Source organism: Archocentrus centrarchus, chromosome 2 (assembly GCF_007364275.1).
Source record: "Archocentrus centrarchus isolate MPI-CPG fArcCen1 chromosome 2, fArcCen1, whole genome shotgun sequence".
Lineage (NCBI taxonomy): Eukaryota > Metazoa > Chordata > Actinopteri > Cichliformes > Cichlidae > Archocentrus > Archocentrus centrarchus.
Genome location: NC_044347.1, coordinates 8,578,176 through 8,584,937, shown reverse-complemented (window position 1 = coordinate 8,584,937; position 6,762 = coordinate 8,578,176).

Below are 6,762 nucleotides of genomic sequence, written 5' to 3'. Positions count from 1 at the left end.
GTTATTCAACTTAAATTTCAAATAATCCTTATCATTTGTAACAGGCCGGCAACTAAACGTTGCAGGCCTGAGTCGAGGCTGGAGATCGCTGTGACCCAAAACTCAATGGTCGTTTCACTCCACCTGGAGCAACAAAATAAAATGGTGGTACCTTTTTGAAAGACAAGTGTCCAGCAGAAAGAAGCTAGCCAGCAGGCCTCAACTCCGAAGCAGAACAGAAGCTCTCAGGAATCACTGCAGTATAAGATGGACTTCACGTCCACTAGAGGAACCACGGGAGTCCCTGGGTCACTCTAATTGTTGCTTGGATGCTGTCTCTTTTCCAGGCCCACAAAATGTCCAGACAGGGCAGCTGTCTTGAAGCTGGGTTAGCTACTAGCCGCTTACAGTCCGGTCGCTCAGTCATTAGCTACTCACTTCACCAACGAACAGCAAACTTCAGGTCGACATTTGCTATTTTCACGATGGCCCACAGTCTCTAACTTGCCTAACCGACAATCCAAAATGTCTGTAGCCATAAACTTTTACCTCCCATCTCTGCGGGAATCCGCCTCTCTGCAGTAGCTCCTCTGGTGCTCTCTCTCTCCCACTCCACCTGTGACTCGTTCACTTCCACTCGGAAAAAACAGCTCTTTGAAAGAAATACAGTTTTTTAAAACCAAAAGAAATTTACAATAATTAAAACAAATGGTCTTTAACATTCTTAACATTTCAGCCATGAACTTATCACAACAAGCTATATTTTAACTGTTTTTAACCAAATATCACATATTTATTATGAACTGCTTATTTATAACAGTTTCCCATTTTTTAACCGGGCTACATATACCAAAATAAAAGTAGACTCTGTGGTGGAACTTCCCTTTCCAAATAAAAAATATCACAAAGAACTATTGAAGAGTTTAACAACTTTAATACCAAAATCATCAAGACACAGGTCGCAGCATAACTCTGTTTTGCCAAACAGGGACAGAGTTCTGACAACTAAACTCTACAAACTGACAGTTCTTATAGTAAGATAACTGCGGCAGCTGCATGAGCTCACACACATGAGCTCACATACACACACTGTGTACACAGCACCCACAGTACAGGCACATATGTTTGGTTAGACTATGTTTTAAGCTGATTTCTCCAAAACCTGATGGTATGAGGTACAAGCAAAGTATCATTTACCATGATTTTTACTGCAAATAAATAAAATATAACATGGCACCATCCCACCAGCCTGCTGTCCACACAGACTAAAGCAGTGGGACATGGGATGGAAACTATCAGACTCACCTTCAGTGAAATGAGTTCTCACAGTTTACTTCAAGACTGCAAACATCTCCAAATTTGTTACATAATTTACATGATACAGCTTTATTAACATTATATAACTGAGCATTAGCATTAACATCCAATAAGTTATTATTGTCTTAGTTTTATCATTTCCTTCATTCACTGCATTAAAAACAGGATTTTCATCAGTACATCATGAGGAATTTTAAGGCAGCACAGAGAAATTCTCCTGGAAATTAGTGGATACTAAAAAATTTGGTATTGATCTGATACCAAGTACCAATACTGATACTCTTAAGTGATAAAGGTAGCTCATATAGAGAAGAAGAGTCTGTCATGATTTACGAGACGATTCACCAGTTTGCAACTTGTACACATTTTAATGAGCACTAAATCACTGAGATCTCTAGTTTCCACAATCATTAGATGACACAATAAAACACCTTTCAGCTTTTTATTTATGGAATCTTAAATATCTTTGTGTTTAAAACACTTTAGGTCAGCTTCTGTTTTACACTTGTGTATATTATTGGAAGATCTGAATGTCTGCAGGTAATCAGTTCACTAAAGCAACAACTATGATCACCAATAACACTGTGACGTTAACTAATGCTGAAGAACTGACATGAGTCTGTACTGAAGCATCACTTTCACCATTATATGAGCTACCTGGATATTTTCCTCTCTGAAAGGACTGTGGCAGTGACCTCTGACCCCTGTGCTGGGTCTGGGTCTTTCTGAGGGATTTCCTTCCTCCTCTCTTCGTTTCTTCTTTCATGTATTTAAATAAGTTGGTGGTTTTGCCATAGGAGATAATTTCCTTCCAACATGATGCTCCTCATTCTCACTAAGTGCAGCCTGCACGGCTCTGCTCAGTGCTGCTGAGTCATGTGACTGCATGACAACTCAACACAGCAGAGCAGGGAGGGGGTGGAGCAATGCGTGCCTCCATGAGAGGTGTTTGCACAAACATGTCTCCTTTCTGATGAATGACACCAACATACTCAACTTATAGAAGACAAAAAAAGTAAAGATTCCATCCTGTTAGTATTGATCTAATACCAATATAATGACAATAAAGGCATTCTATTCTATTCTACTATCAATATTTGGGTTGATCTGCCCACCCGTAGTGGAAATTTGTCCTCCTCCCTCATGGCATAGAGGAGGCTTTAACGTGTAAATCCTGACCTCAACCCCACTGAACACTTATGGGATCAGCTTGGGTGTGCTGTTGAAGAATGGGATGCCATCCCACAGAAGTGTGTGACCAAGCTGGTGACCAGCATGAGGAGGAGGAGGTGGCAGGCTGTTGTGGCTGTGTGTGGTTCTTCCACATGCTGCTGAGGCCCCTGATTGTTCAATGAATAATTTGTTGCATTGTTAATATGTCTTGTTTCTTCAGGCTTCAGTCATCCAATCCAATAAACAACACCAAACAAGAGTCAATAGCTGAATCAGCTGTTTGGCTTTGGCAGAGAAGATTTGGCAAGTTTTTTATGGGCACAACCCACAAATGCATTTTCATTACAAATGTGGCTCCATTTAAGGAGAAATAAACAGGCTTTCCAACAGTATAAGATTTATTGTCAAGAAGGATTTTTACAACAAAGAAATAATCAAACAAACAGAAACCTCCAAACTTTTTGTTTATTGACAAAATTTGTAAAATGTTTTGTTTTTAGTGGTGCAGAAATCAGCAAAATAACTGTCAAGTGAATCAGTGTGTGTGTGCTGGGCTGATGTGTGTTTCCTCTGCAGGTGAAGGTAGAAAGTGTGTGTGAGCTGATGTGAATTCAGCAGCATGCCGGTGCCAGTATTTGAACAGTTCAGCGGTTTTTCCACCACAAACACACTGGGTGAAAAACGGGTTCAATTCTGGCCCCGCAAACTAGCTGGTCTCAAACCAAGAACGCATGATGAAAGCGGCAGAAGGACGTGAGTCTGCCATCTCAACATAAACTTTTCTACCCTATTACATGTGTATTACATGAGAAAAGCGAAGCGATTTTCACAGCTGTGAATTAGGTTCGGTCTTAAGGCTGAACTTCCTGCTTTGTATCAGTTCATATCACAGATAAAAGGACACAAAGTGCGTACTTGTCGTCTTGCTCGTATTTTCTGTCTGTGTTTACCTCTGTGCTACACACAGATGCTGCAGTAGTTTTCTTTGGACCCTAAAATGTGTTCGCAGCACAACAAAGGGGAGCGTGTTCTCCCATGTTTGCGCGCTTCGGCTTCCGTGTCCAGACGAGGACCCGGAGGAGTCTGTCACTGAAGGAGCTCTCCAGCTCAGCAACAGTTTCATGCATGGGGTGGGAGACCTTGTCCATCAGTGATGTTATTTTGGTCAGAGTCCTTCTGTCTCCCACCACCTGCACTGAGTCGAGAGGACATCCTAGGACAGAGCTGGCTTTCCTGATGAGCTTGTCTATCCTCTTCCTCTCAGCTGTAGACAAGCTGCTGCTCCAACATACTGCTGCATAGAAGATGGCTGATACCACCACAGAGTCATAGAAGGTCTTCAGGAGTGTCCCCTGCACTCCAAAAGACCTCAGCCTTCTCAGCAGGTAGAGTCTGCTCTGACCCTTCCTGTAGAGCGCATCAGTGTTATGAGTCCAGTCCAGTTTATTGTTCAGGTGAACACCCAGGTACTTATAAGAGTCCACTATCTCAATGTCCACTCCCTGGATGTTCACCGGTGTCCGTGTGGTGGGTCTGCGCCTGCGGAAATCCACCACCAGCTCCTTGGTTTTAGCGGCGTTGATCAGGAGATCAGTGCTTCCTCCTCTGTAAGATAACAAACATGTAAACAAACTTCCATCCTTCAGTCAGCAGGATTTGTGAATCCATAGACATAAACGCTGACATATCACAGCAACCGGCCCACCTGCTCAATGCTGCGTCGTATCCACCAGCTGCGAACAGACCCACTTCTGCTATTAAGGTCACATGACTTATGGTACATACTAACATCCAGGTATTCTTGGGGGTCCGGGCGATGCTAAAGCTTCTGAACAGACGCAGCACGAAGGCTGTATGTACACAAAACACGGCAATAGTGGAGGATTTTGAGTTAACAACAAACTCTCCAAAAGTCGCCAACGTCACCAGGAAAACTCACTAAATTTTTCGCTTTTTCTGAAAAGAGTCGCTGGGGGGTGGGTCTGAAAAGCCGCTAAATCTAGCGACAAAGTAGCTAAGTTGGCAACACTGCGTAAAGGAGCGGTTTGCAAGGTGGAAACGCGGGCTGTTCCTAAGCTTTTCGCAGGTTCTTTTGGGAACAGCACGAGCACCGGCACCGGAACCCCGGTGGTGGAAAAGGGTGCAGTGTGAGGACAGAGAGGAGGGAGTCCCTCCCTCTAAAACCACTCTGTGTGGGGAACATGAGAGAAATCACAGAATCACTTATTATTAGATTTACTGCACCTATGAATGCTTCTGCTCCTTTGACACCTCAGATTAAACCGTTTAGCTCAATAGATTCAAACACTGGTTCTGTCATGTAACCCTGTGGCAGCGCGGCAGAGGACCCCAAAGCAGGACTCACTGGGCAAGAATTAAACTCAAAATGCAGCTTTAATAAATTTAATGCATTTCATAAACAAAGCTGGACAGGTGCCAGCAGCACAAGAAACTAACTCAACTGAAAAACTTGACCAGGACATGAGCGAGAGCATGAGGGCACACAGCAGGAGGAACAAACAACAACACAAAAAAGAACAAAGGTAGACTGAGGCAATAAACACACACAGGTGACAATAGGAAACACAGGAAGCAAAACTAGATGCACCACACAAAGATCAGACACACCAAAATAAAACAGGAAGTAACTAAACACAAAGACCAGGACTAGGACACATGAACTTGACACAAGGGCAGGGGATACACAATAAACACACAACACTCACTCAAACTGAAACACACAAAAACCCACAACCAAAGAATAAACCAGCAATCAAAACTAGGAGCCAAAATAAGGACAACATAACACATTTAACAGAATATCAAAGAACACACAGAAAAAAAAAAATACCCACAAAGCACTGGCAAACAGATCAGAATGATGACAGGTTGGTATAGATGGAAACGTCCTGAGATGATTTTCCTCGAGATCTTTCAGGATGACTGTTGAAGACTTCGTCCCGTTGTCGGCTCATTTGTCGTGCAGATTTTGTTCAGCTTGTTTTTGCTCCTCCTCACTCTAACACTGAAATATTGGAATTATTGCCATAATGTGTTCAGCTTTTCCTAGCAACACTGTCCAATAAACTTTCCTTGCTGTTGTTGCTTCACGTGTTTGAACTCATTTACTTGTTTATCTTGTTTAAATTTTCCAAATACAAATGGTCAAAATGTGACAATCAGACTTTTGACAAACTAAGAGCATTTTACCCCATTCTGCACAATCTGCTCTTTTTCAACTGTTTATTTTGAATATTTTGTAACTACTTTTTCAACAACTATGTGTATATTTTGTCTTAAGATTTGTATAATTTAGTCTAATAGTGCTAAACTGTGACAGTCCAACCAGTTTGACCTGTAACACAGCTGGATTCATTCTTCTAAAAAAAAAAAAACAGAAAAAAAACCCCAAAAACATATATATGTATGTTTTGCTTCCTGCTGAAGTCCACGATCAGTTCCTTCGTTTTGCTGACGTTGAGCAGGAGGTGGTTCTCCTGGCACCAGTTCTTCAGGCAGGAGACCTCTCTCCTGTAGGCTGTCTCCTCATTGTGGGAGATTAGTCCCACAACAGCAGTGTCGTCAGCAAACTTGATGATGACGTTGGACTCTGACGTAGCCTCACAGTCATGGGTGTACAGTGAGTACAGCAGAGGGCTGAGCACACAGCCTTGGGGGGATCCAGTGTTGAGGGTGAGGGAGGATGAGGTGAGGTGACCCACTCGTACCACCTGTGGTCTGCTGGTCAGGAAGCTGTGAACCCACCTGCACAGGGATGGCCCAGGCCCAGGTCCAGCAGCTTAGAGACCAGCCTGGAGGGAACTATGGTGTTGAATGCTGAGCTGTAATCTACAAACAGCACTCTCACATAGTTCCCCTTACCAGTGTCTATGTGTGAAAGGGTCTTGTAGAGGAGGAAGGATATGGCATCGTCTGTGGATCTGTCAGGCCGGTATGCGAACTGTAGTGGGTCGAGGGTGGTGGGCAGTGAGGAGGTGATGAATGTCTTGATGAGTCTCTCAAAACACTTCATCACCACAGAGGTGAGCGCTATGGGCCTGAAGTCATTGGGGCTGCTGGGGTGTGGTTTCTTTGGGACTATGATGGACTTTTTAAAGCAGGTGGGAATCACACACAGTTTCAGTGAGAGGTTGAATATCAGTGTAAACACAGGTGCCAGCTGGTCAGCGCAGGTCTTAAGGACACGTCCACTAATACCGTCTGGTCCAGCCGCTTTCCTGGTGTTTACACGTCTAAACGCCCTCCTCACGTCGCGCTCCGTCACAGTGAGTG